The sequence below is a fragment of the Solanum tuberosum genome, unplaced genomic scaffold (assembly GCF_000226075.1).
Source record: "Solanum tuberosum cultivar DM 1-3 516 R44 unplaced genomic scaffold, SolTub_3.0 scf00391, whole genome shotgun sequence".
Classification (NCBI taxonomy): Eukaryota; Viridiplantae; Streptophyta; class Magnoliopsida; order Solanales; family Solanaceae; genus Solanum; species Solanum tuberosum.
This window is the reverse complement of record NW_006239317.1, coordinates 209433-227196: the sequence shown is the minus strand read 5'-3', so window position 1 is coordinate 227196 and position 17764 is coordinate 209433.

Here is a 17764-nt window from a genome sequence, read left to right as displayed (position 1 = left end):
AAATATTATAAAAGAATTAACGGAAAAGGGCCAAATGGCTAAAAATACCAAACAGTTGTTGTTGTTGTCGTCATCATCGTCGTTGTTGTTGCTGTTGTTGCTGCTGTTGTTGTTGTTGTTGTTGTTGTTGTTATTGTTGATGTTGTTGTTGTTGTTGATGTTGTTGTTGTTATTGGTGGTGGTGTTGTTGTTGTTGTTGTTATTGCTGATGTTGTTGGTGTTGGTGTTGGTGTTGGTGTTGTTGTTGGTGTTGGTATTGGTGATGGTGTTGGTGGTGGTGGTGGTAGTGGTGGTGTTGTTGGTGATGGTGTTGTTGTTGTTTTTGCTTTTATTGTTGTTGTTTTTTATGTTGTTGGTGTTGTTATTGTTGGGGTGGTGGTGGTGGTGTTGTTGGGTTTGTTGGTGTTGTTGTTGTGGCTGTTGTTTGGTTTCTGGTGTTGTTGTTGTTGGTGTTGGTGTTCTTGTTCTTGTTCTTGTTGGTGGTGGTGGTGGTGGTGGTGGTAGTGGTGGTGGTGTTATTGTTGTTGGTGTTTTTGTTGTTGGTGGTGGAGGTGTTGGTGTTGTTGTTCTTGTTCTTGTTCTACTCGTATTAATGTTTTGAAGAAATTTTTGGGTTATTAAAAATTAACTGCAATGAAATAAAAAACAAGCAATTTTAATTGATGAATCTTTTCGAGTGTAATTTTGTTTTTATCTTAATTTTTTTCTCCTAAGCTTTTTCGTGATTCGAGTACTTTCAATAGATGTATTTTTCAAAGTGCGGGATGATTTGAACCTTATAGAAATATGTTTGATTATCAGGAATATCGGACAACACTTCGTTGTTCAAGTTGATCTCCTGTCAATACTTTATTATTAATCATTTGAAGAACTGTATAGTTGACGCCAATGCTTTCTAAGATGCTTATAGAATCTCTCCAAAAAATTATGTAACCCTCCTATTTAATTTGTAGGAGGTAGGTAGTTAGAGTTAAGAAAAAACCTTTTTTGCCTTCTTTTGATTAATTTAAGTAAGTCATTTAGCTTGCGACACTCGTAGGAACTGTTACCAAGAGCAACCTGTTGAATAAACCTGATTGTAATAAAATGAGCTCCAATACTTGAAGGCAAAAAATGCACCCCCAAGAAGTCTGATCTAAACTCTATTTGCCGTAGGCACCATGACCTATCTCAGAACCCCTGTAACTTGAGGTGCTACCGCCATAGGCCTGATAGGACGAGAGGGAAGATTACCATCACTGAGCTGATATCCACCTCGAAGTTAAATTATGGTATCGTTGTATTGATGGTGAGACCTCTTACCACTATCTCTGTAAGTCTCAAAGCATGCCTACTCACGAACCTTATAAGACTAACAACCTCGGGAAAGTTAGGCCCAACTGCTATCAAGTGCTCCGACGCCAACCGAATTGGCAAGGACAACCCCTTAACAAATTCCTAATTCAAATCCTGATTCATAGGGAATAATGTCGAGGTAAGCCTGACCCATTCAAGAAATTCCAATACATACTGAGACACAGACAAAAAGCCTTGTTTGAGACCAATCAACCCAACTCTGTCCTTAGAAGCACCTGTTGCACCAAGAACCACACCCATCTGTGGTGTACCCTTGAAGAGACTCGGGACTCCTAACACTGAACCTCGAGAAGCTAAATTAGTCAATGACTTTGTCGGAGCCTGGGCTGCCCCTAGACTCTCTGTCTGCTAAAGAACGTCTCCGGCCTTAAGGTACGTGCCCAACTGAGGCTTTTAGCCAGATCAAGTGTTGAAACTCTAGTAGAACGTGTTGATGCTCTGTGTACGTCCATCAAATACCTCATGCTATCCAACTAAGAGAGAGTGGACTTCAAGGAAGCAGTTTTAGAGGTTAATCGAAGCGAAAGCACATGATAAGATGTCAAGAATAGAATTTCCTAAAAATACCTTATAGCCTCTCGAAGATAAGATACAGACATCTATTCACCTATTCGCATGACTCTATAGACACTTGCTCCAATACGAACGATGCCAGTCAACCTAGAGCTCTGATACCAATTTGTCACGATTCAATTTATCAGGTCATGATGGCACCTACTACACCCCAGCAGTAGGTAAGCCTAACTCATAGCTCTAAATTAGAAGCAATGAGCTATCATGGGGAAGATCGATAATTAAGAAGAAGCAAAAGGCATATAACAATGAGAAGAAAGATAAATCAATAAAAATACAAACAACAAGACCACCTCAAGACCTTGAATCAGTTAGTAATCGAGTATCTAGTGAAAATAGGAGTACAAGACTTTTACAAATACAAGTATAAATACATATTGTCTCCAAAAGTAACATAAATACTAAACCTAGCAAATAAAGATGGACAACAACAACTCCAAACGTCAGGAGCTCACCTAGTCTCCGAATCACAAAAGCTTCTCCGCACGAGATCCAAATCAACAACAAGAACTCGTACTATGATCTGTATGGTGCATAAGTGTAGTATAAATACCATCAAGAGGTACCGAGTAGGCATCCACCAACTGAGCTCTAAAGACAATGCAAATATAAACAACAAGTAAGTATATAATGAGGAGATATAATAGGATAATACATGCAATATGATAAAGGAATATGATAGACAAAGTTAAGACACTGAGGCAAAGGGATCAGAAGTACCTGGAGGCGAAAGCCCAACCACCAACTCCCGACAAAATTATACTACATAAGTTAACTAACCAAAGATGTACTGACAGTAATCACCACTCTTCACCAAAATAGCCTATAGTCCAATCCAACTCGGCCAAATCAGGTAGTACCAAATTTAATTTGGAACATTTAAATAACTAATTCATGATAATTTGCTGAAGTTCTAGAAACCCTAGGTTTAATTAATAATAGGGAATCAAGAATCTCACTAAAATTTAGGGACCTAATGGGCGAAAGGAACCCACTAGTGAAATCCCACATACCTGGTGACGAATTCCATGGAGAAATCCTTCGATTTCAGGGCTGGAACTGGAGGAAACTTGTTGCATTCTTGAACTAGGGTTGGTCGCCTCTTTCTCTTCTTACGCTTCTAATTTTCTAAGTTTTGATTAATGATTTTGACTAAGGTAAGTTCTAGTTATGTTTCTAGGCTTAAACTGACTTAAACCTCATAATTTAGGGTCTAAATGACGTATTTTAGGGGCTAAACAAACAAGGAAAAGACCAAAAGACCCTGACTTAAAAGTTGTCGGAGTCATTGACGGTCCGTACTGTTCGACCGTCGTTCGCGACTGAAGACTGAAAGTTGGCTGGCCCATCGACGGAGCTGACTGACGGTTCATACTGGTCGACCATCATTCGCGACTAAAGACTAAAAGTTGACTGGCCCATCAACGGAGCTGACTGACGGTCCGTAGTTGGCTTTCGTCGGTGGCATCTGCAACTTCTGAAAATCTGGAATTTTTTTCCTTTCTCAAATCTGGGGTGTTACATTATCTCCCCTTGGGAACATTCATCCTCGAATAAAGACTAAACTAGCTTATATGGAGGGAGAGAGCTGCAAACCTTACCACTAAACACTGGAAACTGCTTTCTGACTGAATTAAGTTCCAAGAACATGCAAATACGCTGAAAATGCAAGTACAAACTGAAGGAACATGATTCTAAGACTGAATTTATGCATGAATGACTAAAAAACTGATGAGGAACCATTACCTCAAGCTGGAATGGAATCGGAAGGAAAGAGGTGAGGATATTTGGCCTTCATGGCTGCTTCTGCTTCCCAAGTAGCTCCCTCTACGGACTGACTCCTCCACAAAACCTTGACTGAAGCGACTTCTTTGTTTCTCAACCTTGAATTTTATTTTTTTAAAAACCCATAAAAGTGACGGACAGGGTCCTTTAGTCCGTAGTTTTTTTGGATTTTTTTAAAAATAAAATCTAGTAAAGCGATGCACAACGTCTCATTGTCCGGCGCTTTTCAAGATTCTAAAAAAATAAAAATAAAAGATAAGTGGCGGACTTTGTCTCTTTTTGTAAATTAAAAATAAAAATAAAAACTGAAAAAGCGACAGACGGCATCGCATTATTAAAAAAAAAAAATTAAAAACAATAAGCGACGGAGTCCGTAACTTTCTTAAAAGGGTCAAGCGAAAAAGCGGCAAACTTGACTGCGTCGCTTTTCCATCGATTTTGACCAAAAAAACGACGCAGTCCGTCGCTTTTGGCCATCATTTTTTGACAGTTTTTTAGTAGTGCTAGAATGTCGAAAAGGCCACATCTAGTAGATTCCTTTTATGGGTGTGAAGTATGTCACACTTGTAAGGAGGAGACTATATGATGGTTAGTAAATAATACCCTTCTTTCTTAATCTTATTCGTGCGATAGAGTTAAATTATATTTATCCCCTTTAATTCGTGCTTATGCTTATTTTAGATCATGCCTTCAAAAAGGGATTTCGGTCGTCCAATGCAAACTAAAAAAAGAGGACATCCCACTAGAAGGAACAAAAATACTCAGGAACCACCAATATCAGCTGGACCAAGAGGTCCAAATGCGCCTGATGTATCGCCACCTCGGGATGATGTCACTAATATTGAGTTCTATAATGTTATCCAAATGTTAGCTCAAACTATGGCTTCTCATCTTGACCGTTAGAGGTCTGCCCTTGCAGACTGTCAGGATCTTCCAGTTACTTCTAAGGTTCGTGAGTTTCTTAGGATCAATCCACCGGAGTCCACTGGGTCAAATCTTAATGAGGATCTGGATGGTTTTGTGGATAAGGTTAAGAATACATTCTAGGTGATGCATGTTGGCGATATGGAAAAGGTTAATCTTGCCTCCTATCAGCTTAAGGATATTACAAGAATTTGGTTTGATCAGTGGAAGCCGATTAGAGGTGGAGATGCACCACCTCTAGGTTAGACTTTTTTTAGAATGTTTTATGGGGAGGTTCTTTCCTCGAGAGCTGAGGTAGTCTAAGATGAGGGAGTTCCTCAATCTGAAAAAAATAATCCATGAACATATAGGAGTACAACCTTAAGTTCACTTAATTGTCTTGTTATGCTCCTAAAATGGTTGCAGGTATGAGGAACAAGATAAGTTTGTTTGTATCTGGATTGTCCCGTCTCTCAAACAAGAAAGGTAGAAGAGTGATTTATGATCGGGGACATAGAAATTGGGTGAACGATGATTTATATATGTGCAGCAGGTTGAAGAGGAGAAGTTGAGGTATAGTTAAGAGTTTCGAAATAAGAGAGCAAAGAAATCAAACCATGAGTTTGGCTAGCACAGAACCGGAAATGGGAATCGATTATCCTATCAACAAAGGTCATCTGGACCAGCTCCATCTTCAACTAGTGAACCTACACCTAGACCTAGGAATGGTTATAAAGGACAGAAATATGGTTCCGAGTTGCAGGGTAGTGTTTCCAAGTGGTACACACCTTATCTAGGTTGCAGCAAGTGTGGTAAGAATAAATCTAGAAAATGTTTCTATGGTAACAATCGGTGTTAGGGGTGTGTCCAAGCAAGTCAAAAACTCAAGTATTTCCCCTCAATAAGGTAGGGCAATGGAGGTAACAGACCCCAAGCTACTACAAAACCAGATCAATGAGCCGAAACTTTCATAAAGGCACCACTTTTGGTGCACATGGTAGTCAGAGCCATTTTTATGGTCTATATTCTCCTCAGGATGAGGAGAACTCTTCCGATGTTGTTGCTGGTATATTAAAACTTTTTCCATTGATGTTTATGCTTTGTTTGACCGTGGTGCTACCTTGTCGTTTATGACTCGGCATGTTGTTGTAAAGTTTGGTTTCAGTCCTGAAAACTCTTAGAACACTTTTATGTTTCTAATACCATCGGAGAGTCAATGTTATCTAACCGAATGTACAGGATTTGCACTATCTCATTACTTCATAAAGACACCACTGTTGATCTAGTAGAGTTGGATATGGTAGACTTCGACATTATTCTAGTCATGGACTAGTTACATTCGTGCTATGCCTTAGTTGACTGCCGAACCAGAGTCATAAAGTTCCAATTTCCTAATGATCCAGTCTTAAAGTGGAAGGGTAGTTCTACCTTACCTAAGGTTCAATTCATTTCTTATCTTAAGGGTTATCTCTACCAGGTACTTCGGGTCAATGATTCAAATCTCAAAACCCCATCTCTTTCATCATTTACAATTGTATCTGAGTTTCTAGAAGTTTTTCTCAATGATCTTCCCGGAGTTCCTCCCAATAGGGAGATAGACTTTGGGATAGATAATTTCCCTAGTACTCAAGATATCAATATTCTTCCATATATAATGGCTCCACCCGAGTTAAAATATTTAAAGGAACAATTGAAATACATTCTAAACAAGGGATTCATTAGACCTAGTGTTTTCCCTTGGGTGCTCCCGTCCTCTTCATATGTAAGAAAGACGGTTCACTCCAAATGTGTATAGACTATCACCAATTGGACAATATTACCATTAAGAATAACTATTCCCTTCCTATAATCAATGAATTGTTCGACAATCTTCAAGGAGTCGCTTGCTTCTCTATAATTGACCTCAGAGCCGGTTACCACCAGCTGAGGGCTAGAGAGTGTCACATTTCGAAGACAGCTTTACGAACTCGTTATGGTCATTATGAAATTCTTGTTAAGTCATTTGTACTAACTAATTCACCTACAACTTTTATATATTTCATGAACATGGTGTTCAAGCAGTACCTCGACATGTTTGTTATTGTGTACATAGACAACATCATGATCTACTTCTGTAGTGAAGAGGAACATGTTAGTTACCTAAATATTATTCTTTAGAATCTTAGGAATAGACAGTTGTTCACTAAATTCTCTAAGTGTGAATTCTGGTTGAGGTCAGTAGCATTTATGTGCCATGTTGTTTCCAGTGAGGGCGTCCGAGATGATGATCAGAAGATTGAGGCACCGAAGAACTAGCCTAGGTTCACCACTCCAACTGACATTAGGAGCTTTTTAGGTCTAGCCGACTATTATAGAAGGTTTATTTAAGGGTTCTCGTCTAGTTCTACCCCATTGACCAGACTAACACAAAAGAAAGTTAAATTTTAGTAGTCTGAGAAATGTGAGAAAATCTTTCAAAACCTCAAGGCGCGATTGACTTTGGCTTCGATGTTGACTTTGGTAGAGGGTACATACAGTTTTGTAGTTTATTGCGATCTACAAGGAAAAATTATATTTAATTGGTGTCCATTGGTTATGTTATAACTTCATGAGGAAAAGCAATTGATGTTTGTCTTTTTATCCCATTCATACTTTTTCTAATCTTACATACTGTTGTTTATAACATCTAAATAAGATTTAAATTTAAATGTCAGTATGTGTGCTAGTTTCTGGACACGTGCATTGCACATGTGTTCGTAGTTGAAATTAACTATGTGTGTGATATTAATGATGATTATAATAAATATTTTAATTATCAATTTGTACATAATATATTCTTGCAAAATGTATTACATAATAATTGAGTATGACTATTATATAGGTGTAATTTTATAAATAATAGTGCTATAATGAATGTTATTGTTATTGGGTAGAGTGTTATAGAGAAATAAATATAACATGAAAAGTCAATTATGGAGAAAATTCAGGCCATTATAATAAAATCGTGTTATACTGAATGATCATTCTAATGAGGTTTGGTTGTATTGTCAATGATTTTAGCTTCATTAAGGGGTGCTCCACTCCGAAAGGGAAGGAACGGAAAGAGCAAGCGACAACTCTTGTTGTCTCCATGGAATTTCTTCATTTGAATAAGTGAAAAAAGAAAGTCGAACTCTCTTTGTTTCGGGATCGGAAAGGTCCGTCTTTCTTTGTTAGAAATTCACATATAAGATGCTGAAACTTCCAAACCAAAGAAATGCAAGATGAAAAGCAATTTTTTATGTTACATTTCAATATGAATTAAAACAGATGGGTCTCTTTTTTAATTTGAATTATAACTTTATTGTTGAAGACTGATACACAGAATGTATCTTACTAAATTAATCTTTGACTTTAATTAAGTTTTAGAAAATAGAAAAAAATGAGGGAAACAAAGATTAGTTAATTTTTTACACAATAATTTTTTATTTGGGGGTGGGGGGGTTGATTTGCAAAATAACAAGGTGAAAAGTGTCGCGTGACGTGTCAGATATAATTTCATGGTCGAAAATTGAAAGTTTTGCTTAGTAATAGTATTTAAAATTAATTATATTTAAAAAATAAAATTTTTGTCTTTTAATATATGTTTGACAAGGAAATAGAAAAATATTTGCATGCAAACAAATCTAAAAGATTGAAATCAACACAAATATTTGATGAAAAAAATAGACACCAACAATAACATGATTTTAGACCACTACCATGTCTGACCAACAATAAAATAAAATAACAGACTCACACTTTTAGACACCCTTCTATCGGACAAACATATAGAATATAAAATTAAAATACAGACTCCAAACTTGACATATTTTTAGAACCCCCCCCCCCCTCCCTCCCCATGTTGCAAAGAAGATCCACATTATATATGCACTAATTAAAGCCTCAAGTTCAAGTCCAAATCATTTTGTTCTTCAGCTATGTTAACAAGTTCCTCGGCATTTGATGAAACAAGAACATCCAATTGATTTATCAATGGTCTTGTACCAAAAGAAATAGTCTCATTTGAGTTTCTAAATATTGAATTTGAACCTCCAATTTCATTTCTTCTTTCTATTTGTAGCATACTCATTGGTGGTGCTCTGCCCCTGCTTATCGATACACCAATGTTTCTCCTAGTCATTTGTTGTCTATTGATTGCTGGTGTTCTGTCATTTCTTATCGGATTGTTACAATTCGACGACGATGTTGAAAACATAACTACACCATCATTTATTCGCGAACTCACATGTTGTGGAGCAAACTTGAAATTTTTTTAGACCCCCCCCCCCCCCTCCCTCCCCATGTTGCAAAGAAGATCCACATTATATATGCACTAATTAAAGCCTCAAGTTCAAGTCCAAATCATTTTGTTCTTCAGCTATGTTAACAAGTTCCTCGGCATTTGATGAAACAAGAACATCCAATTGATTTATCAATGGTCTTGTACCAAAAGAAATAGTCTCATTTGAGTTTCTAAATATTGAATTTGAACCTCCAATTTCATTTCTTCTTTCTATTTGTAGCATACTCATTGGTGGTGCTCTGCCCCTGCTTATCGATACACCAATGTTTCTCCTAGTCATTTGTTGTCTATTGATTGCTGGTGTTCTGTCATTTCTTATCGGATTGTTACAATTCGACGACGATGTTGAAAACATAACTACACCATCATTTATTCGCGAACTCACATGTTGTGGAGCCGAAGGTCGAGTTGATGTTGAATTTCCTGGAAAAAAAGTATTTGATGCAAATATAGGAGAACGTACAATGATATTTTGTGAACTCGCATGTTGTGGGGCCACATGTTGAGCTGATGACAAATTTCCTTGCAAAAAAGTCTCAGATGCAGATAGTGGAGAATGTAGGATAGCATTTTGTAAACTCACATGTTGTGCGGCTGTAGGTTGAGTTGATGGCGGATTTCCTGTCAAAAAAGGACTATATGCATTTACATGGGAACATAGGATGATATTTTTCTCATACGAAGAAGGGTGAGTAGTTAGTTCATGATTCATGAATTCCATATGAGTATGAAATACTCCATCACATAAAGGACATCGGAGTAATACACGAGAAGGTATTGACAATGAAGGAGGAGAAAAATTTGCATTATTCATATTTGAAGTATGAATGACCAAAGATTTCTCTAAAGTAAGAAATGAAATTTTAAAAAAATATCAATTATGAGCTATAATTTTGGAAAAAAAATGTGAAGAGAGTTTATAGGCAAGATACTACTGGTATAACCGTCCTCCTTCCTTTATATCTATTTTTTTTTTTGTAATGAGTGACAATTTTGTTACTAAAATATATAATCTAATGATTCTTTTCCCTACGGCCTATCTTTAACTCATTTATTGCAACACATTTCAGAAGAAAAAAAATTCTCTCTAAGTAGACAAACTTTAGAAAAAAATATGTTTCTCTTAAGATTGATCAAGTACACTCCATAAATAGCCAAAGGATTTGTTGCAAGTTATCTATATTTAATGTGTTTTAAGTTATGAATAAAAATTTCTTGAATTATCACTAGATTGTTGTAATTATCCGAGATTTCTTTATTAAATTTTGGAAAAGCTACGCTTTTATGAGTTGTGATATTATCATAATTAATTATGATTTAGACCAGAAATAGCATTAATCTGTCTCAACATTAATTGTAGATTGAGTAATAAAAAATAGAAAAAAGTATTTATTGTAGTAAACATACAATATTTATTTTAATTATTCTCTGTTCATACAAAGTCACACTTTAGATTGAGGCAATATTATTTTATTTTACAAGAATATAAAGTAATGGTCAACAACTATATCTTCGGTCATGGAAAAATAAGAGAAATTAGTGTTTGGTGCAAATAAATATAAATCACTATTTTTCTTGTTTAGAAAAAAACATGAAAGGGAAATCCACCTTTTATATTTTTATTCTTTGTGAATATTGGTTTATTTAGGAAAATTATCCTTTATACACAATAAAAGTTGTGTTCTTTTTTAACGTGAAAACATTGAAAAGGAAGAATAACATAAAAGAAGGTAAAATCCTCCAAAAATTAAAAACTTTCAATTAATTTGAAAAGCAGTAAATTGCAAAATTGGTGCCGGAATTCACACAAATACTCACTTTGGGACCACCGTTTAAGTCATATTTAAGATCTGCAAGTATATCTATTTTGAAATAATTTTAATAAATTATATAATATTTCATATGGCTGAAATTGAAATTGAGTCACTTTTGCCTAAACTTTATTCATATAGCTGAGTTCAATCATTATTATCAAATTTTAGGCAAATTTGTTCAAAGTTCATTCACCATTTTTGTTTGGCATTTAGATATTGCATGTCTAAAGTTATTACGAAGTAGATAAATTAAGAAAAAAAATTCAAAATTTGGGTACAAACTTAAATAATGGTGTTTATTAACATCGAATTTTGACCTTCCACAATGTGAATCAATTATCAAGCTTCTTCAATTTCAAACAAATTTAAATAATCGTCTTTGAAAAATTCAAAAATATTTTGAATCATTTTCTAAGTGTTTTATTTTATTTTTAGAAAGAATTATGTATTTATATATTTTTTATATAGATCTATATAGGCTTTCATGTTTTCCAGATATTTTTGAAAATTATTTTAAATAATAATAATATTATTATTTAACTTAGTACGTATTAATTTCCTTTTGATGAGTTGATTTATAGTTAATAATGTAATTAGTCTTCTTATTTTGATAATTAGATAGTTATTTTATTCTACCAAATTAAGAAGCTTGGCCAATTAATTTGAATTCGTCTCCAGTTTTTTTCGTCGGATTTCAACTATCGATGAACTCTTTCGATGGAACAGGTTTCATTTTTATCTCCTTGGACCATGAAGTTTGTAAGTAGCCATCATCTAATTAATTATCCATCATTGATTGTGCTTCTTTAGTAATTCCTCTGTCCCAATTTATATGACTTACTTTTTTTTTTAGTCAATCTAAAAAAGAATGACACATTTCTATATTAAGTAACAATTTAACTTTAAAATATTTATTTTATCCTTAATGAGAACATTTATAGCCACACAAATTTCCATCGTTCATTTTAGACTACAACTTTTAAAAGTCTTCATTCCTTTTTTAAACTTCATGCCGAGTCAAAGTATCTCACATAAAAGGAGACGAAGGGAGTAAAATTTATTCTTCTTTCTCTAATGCTCACATAATACAATATGTTTGATACAAAATGTTGCATTTTAGTTTTAGAAATTGTGTCCCTTGTATTACCATCATGAGTATAGATTGAATTTTCTGTGATTAATTTGGTATCATTAACTAAGCTAATTATCTTGCAAGAATTTATAGTTGGTTGTGAATTTGTATTTTCGTTTTGTCTATGCATGAACTCCCTAGGATATATTGAGTCCATTGGACTCCCCTTTTGCCTTGCATCTTGAGTTGGGTCAAAACCCAACATTTCTTCTTTTTTTCGAGTCAACCTCGTCAAGAATTTGAAGCTAATTTATAGAGTAGGGAGCTGATACTGGTTTCCGGAGGACAAAAAAAGAGTAGATATACAGCATGTATACATGCAATATGCAGTAAATACAAGAATTTACTTGCTGAATATCCAGGGTATGCCAAGTATACATGGCGAAAATGGGCTGAAAAAGCCCAAAAGGCAGCAGTTTGGCCCATCCAGACGTACAGACGTACAAAAAACTAGAACAAATGTCACGACATGTAATCTCTTTTTATTAATTGGCAATTTTTAGCCCCTTTATATTTTTATAACAAAAAAAGGTTTTTTAAAATTGAAATTGGCATAATTTAGCCATGTTATTCTATGAGAAGTTTTTTATAGTTTAATTAATTGTTTTTAAGTTGGTGGCAGCAATCAGCATGTGGCAGTTTTATTGGGAAGTGGGTCATTATTTCCTTTTTTTTCTCCTATTTTTCCATATGCACGTTTTAATTTTATTGGTGAATATTTATTGATATTGTAAACATTTATACCATTATTCTTCCATTCTTTTACACAAAAGGTGATATTACATCCTCTAGCAGCTTTACATGCCTTATGTAAAAATATACTCTTGAAATTGTGTCTTTTTTTCTTCACCTTTTATTTTGTTCTTAACTAATTTCTTGGTTTTTTAAGATTTAAAGCTTCAGGTTTATATATTTTGGTGAAAATTTAGAAGATATTAATTGATTGTGGGTATCAATTGTAGGATTCTGTTGGATCACCTCTAACCATTTTCAGTGCTTTTAACTTTGCTCTATGTGCTTTCCAGTATGTCAAATCAAGTCCAAATTGTTTATTCGTATCAGTAGTTATGTCTCTTGCATTGTATACAGCTTTTGGATCATGATATTTGTACTGTATTTCTCTTCCAAGTATAGTTGACGTAGCAACTCGTTGCGACATTAGTCTATCCTTTGCAGGACAAGTGTGTTTAGCAATGAATCGTCTAACTTTGAATATTTTTTACTTGTGCAATGCTGAGCATTTTAATTTCCAAGTGCAATCCTCATTTACACACTCAAGGAAGAATCTGAAATGTATATAAAGTTTTAGTGAATGAATACACAGATATGTATACATGAATGCAGTGTATACATGAATGTATTCACGTGATAAAAACCCTGTCATGTGATAAAAGATTATTCGATTCACTGTTTCATTTTTTGAGTGAATGAATACACGAATATGTATACATTAATGCATTGTATACATGACTCTTCATTCACATGATAAAAATCAAATCTTTTGATAATACATAATTCAGTCAGTTGTTTAAATTTATAAGTGATTGGATACATAAAGTATACCATTTTTGAAAAGGTATACATTGTAGTAGATAACATAGATTCATATTCTACTTATACTAATTGAATAATACCTTGATGCACTTGATCTGTTCACTTTAAATTGAAACTTCTTTCTAATTGCATAATTTTCAATGACAGACTTCAAAATCTTATTATCCTTATATAGTTGACCTTCTGAGGGTACGTTAGCAGCATCACTTTCAATGATATTGCATTGTTGAAAATATGTAATCTCCCGAGCAGCCATGTCATTGTATTCAATTACACACAAATTGTCTGCATTGGTGTTACTATGAGGTATTATTTGGGTATTGACCTCCTCATATTCTTCCCCATTAATTGAAAATGTATGATGAATATCTATAGCTTTCCAAGTTATGCACAATGGACAGTCTTTGAAGTTTCCTGAACCTTTTTTCAATTCGATGTATACTCGTAATCCCATAGTGTTTTTTATAATGAAAATCAAACGAATTCAAGGAAGTATCGACATTTAGATGGCTTGAAATCAAGCGAGTGAATCCGGTGAAATCAATGTATGTAGTAATAACCACCCCATCCATGGAATAATTTATAAAATTATTTGCGCTATCCCATTCTCTGCTATGATGAATCAACATTATCAAAGATGTCATCTATTTGTTGATGTTTGTAGTAGAACCTCGTTGATTTTTTTTTATATTGAATACATGAAGTTTTATGAATTTATGGATGCTGAATCACTTATTATCTCTGAGGAATTTATATTGTTTCCCACGTACCGTTTTTAATGCTATGTGGAGGGTGACGGTTAGTTTCACTAGAAAAAAGAAAAACCCTATTAGTAGTCGTCTGTCAATATGGGCTATTTTGTGCTCCTTATATTTTGGCTTATTAAATGCTATTTAATTATGGGCTATTTGTTGCTAATTTTCCATAATAGTTGTATATATATGTCATTTACTCAAAAAACTAGTCTTGAGCCCAATTTTTTTATTTCATGGAAAAATCACCTCACATACATATATAAGGATTAATAATATAATCTTTATATGTACTTTTTTTTATTACTACTTATAAAGTTTTAATTACAAGCATTAACATATCAGTTTTAATTTATAAATTAATTAATTATATTTTAGTAATTTATATAATGTTAATAGGTGAGAGAAAGATAAAATTATGAGAGAGAATAAGTTAGTAATTATCAATTAAACCTTTCAAGTGATTTCTTTTACCTTATCACATGTCACACCTCACTCCCCACATTTTCTTTCCATCCAGACTGATTTTTCTTTCTCTTCCAACTTCTCCATTGTTCTTCTTATTCATTCAAACGAAAACTGCCGCATATATTGACAGGCCTTAAGTTGATCCTCCTCAAAGTTGAATTTATCAATGATTTAGTTCAACAAGACCCAAGATCAAAGTGTATAAAAATTGAAATCAATTAATAAGTTTAATTTAGTATGTATAAACATTTTATTGTATAAAATATGTATGAAATTTGATATCCCAACAAATTTATGGACTATTATACTTTTTATTGATGTTTAGAAAGTGTATAAATATTGGTATCAATTCGTAAAGTTTAGTTTTCTATGTATAAACATTTTAGAGTATGAAATAGATATGAAATTTGATACCTCAACAAAATTTATGGAATATTATACTCTTTATTGATGTTTAGAAATGTATATAAATTGATATCAATTAATAAGTTATGTTTAGTTTGTATAAATATCTTATAGTATGAAATAGGTAGGAAATTTGATATTTCAACAAATTTGTGAATTATTATATCTTTTATTAGTGTTTAAAAAGTGAATTAAAAGTGGTATAAATTATTAAGTTTAGTATAGTATGTATAAGTATCTTACAATATAAAATAGGTCTGAAATTACACTCCAACAAATTTGTGGACTATTATATTTTTTATTGACGTTTAGAAAGTGTGTAAAATTTGATATCAAATAGTAATATTTAGTTTAGTATGTATAAACATTTTACTATATGAAATAGGTATGAAATTTGATATCTCAACAAAATTTATGGAATATTATACTCTTTATTGATGTTTAGAATGCATATAAATTGGTATCAATTAGTAAATTTAGTTTAGTATGTATAGATATCTTGCGGTACGAAAATGTATGAAATTTGATATTCCACTAAATTTGTGAATCATTACATATTTTATTAGTGTTTAAAAAGTATATAAAAATTGGTATAAATTATTATAGTATGTATAAATATTTTGTAGTATGAAATAGGCTTGAAATTTGATACCCCAACAAATTTGAAATTATTATATCTTTTATTGGTGTTTAAAAAGTGTATAAAACTTGATACCCAACTACCCATTAGTAAAGAGCAGCACTTTGTGTATTATTTTTAAAAAGTGTATTAAAATTGGTATGAATTATTAAGTGTACTATAGTATATATAATTATCTCACTGCATGAAATAGGTATGAAATTTGGTACCTCAACAAATTTGGAATTATTATATCTTTATTGGTGTTTAAAAAGTGTATAAAATTGATACCCAACTATCCATTTGTAACGAGCAACATATTGCGTATTATTTTTAAAAAGTATATTAAAATTGATATCAATTAGTAAGTTTAGTATAGTGTGTATAAATATTTTACTGTATGAAATAGGAATGAAATTTGATAACGATATTTTGTTTATGAAACTTGTATATATAAGATGTTAATTGTAAATGATGTAGTATTTTAAAGAAAGACTAATTATCCACTTCATGCAGATTGATACAAAAAAAATTATTCATCTAAAAAAATTACAAAAATATCATATTTCAAAAATAAAAACGTTTATTTTAATTTTTTTAAATACAGTTTCAAATAAAAAAGAACACCTAAAAATGATATCAGCAAAAATAGTATTAGGTGATAATTTTTTTAAAAAAAAATTGACAACTAGAAAGAAGGAGGAAGGAAGAACCAAAATAGGAGATTGATACTATTAATTAATTAGGAGATAGATAACAATTAAAATAATGACCAATTAATTGAGAGAAAATAGGATATTGATATCCTATCAGTTATAGAATACTATAATTAAGGAAAAGATATTATTAATTAGTTGATTAAAAAGTATTTTAATCTTATTTTTCATTTTTTATTTATTTTATTAATTTATTATTTGTTAGAAAGTTAATGTTATTTATTGAAAACTAGAAAGTACTGTTATTACTAGTAATATCACTCTTAAATATGTTATTTATTAAATTTACATTTGTTTCTATTTAATTATTTGGTTGTATTTATTTTTCTTGTATTAACTCTAACATTAACTTAATGAAAAATCTCTTAGAGCTGAATCATTTTTTTACGATGATTTGAATGAATTTATTTAATTACCTTTTCCTAGTCATTTATGGTAATTTTTACACTTTTAAAATATATAGTTCTCTTAATTTCTTTAAAAATAATAATTAAGTGGCGACTCTTTAAAAGTTGAAATCGATTTAATTTTTTCCATTATAATAAAAATGACGATTCTATTGATATGACGATTCTACTGGAGATTTAATTAGGTTTAAACCATTAGATTTGTTTGATTTATTTGACTCTATTCAAAAATGTAATAATTAGTAATTTACTTTCTTTATTTGTGTTTTATATGTTTAAATTATAATATTGAACTGTCATTTGGATTCATGACATATTTCCATCAAACGGCATGATCTTGTGTATTTTAATCGATGATTTTGCGATCTCACAACTGGCCTTTCTTATATATAACCCTTGTTGAAATGTGTGACAATTTTACTAGTTCCTCGTATGTCGAATGATTGTCATAGTTCTAATTCAAGGTTTTCACTTGGGCCTCGATCTTTCAAAAGCCCACTCTTAGTCAACTAGCATAGAGTGAGGTCAAAACCCTGATTTAGCACATAAGTCTAAGACGACCCAATACCCAAGACGTATTGGTACCATTAGAAAGACTACCTTGAGTCCAAAAGGTCCCCGACCTAAATAGATGCTTATGCTTATGTGTTTAAATTTGAAGGTGTTAAACTTCGTTTGGCAAATCATTCTCCCTCAGGGTTGGAAATTTTATTTTAATAGTTTATTTTAGTCGAAGAAAGATCTTCACAAACTACTATTTCATCCAAAAGCCATTGGCATTCAAAGATTGATAAGAGGTCCAAGAAGAAATGACCTTTCAGGAAGGCTTAGTGTAGGATTTACCCCTGCATGAGACTGCTTATTTGTTGTCCCTTATTATTTATCTCCATTCAATTTATTTATAAAGCTTGTGTAATATGTTTTTTTGGGCAATGGAATTAGGGATGGCAATGGGGCGGGGAGGATGTGGGGCGGGT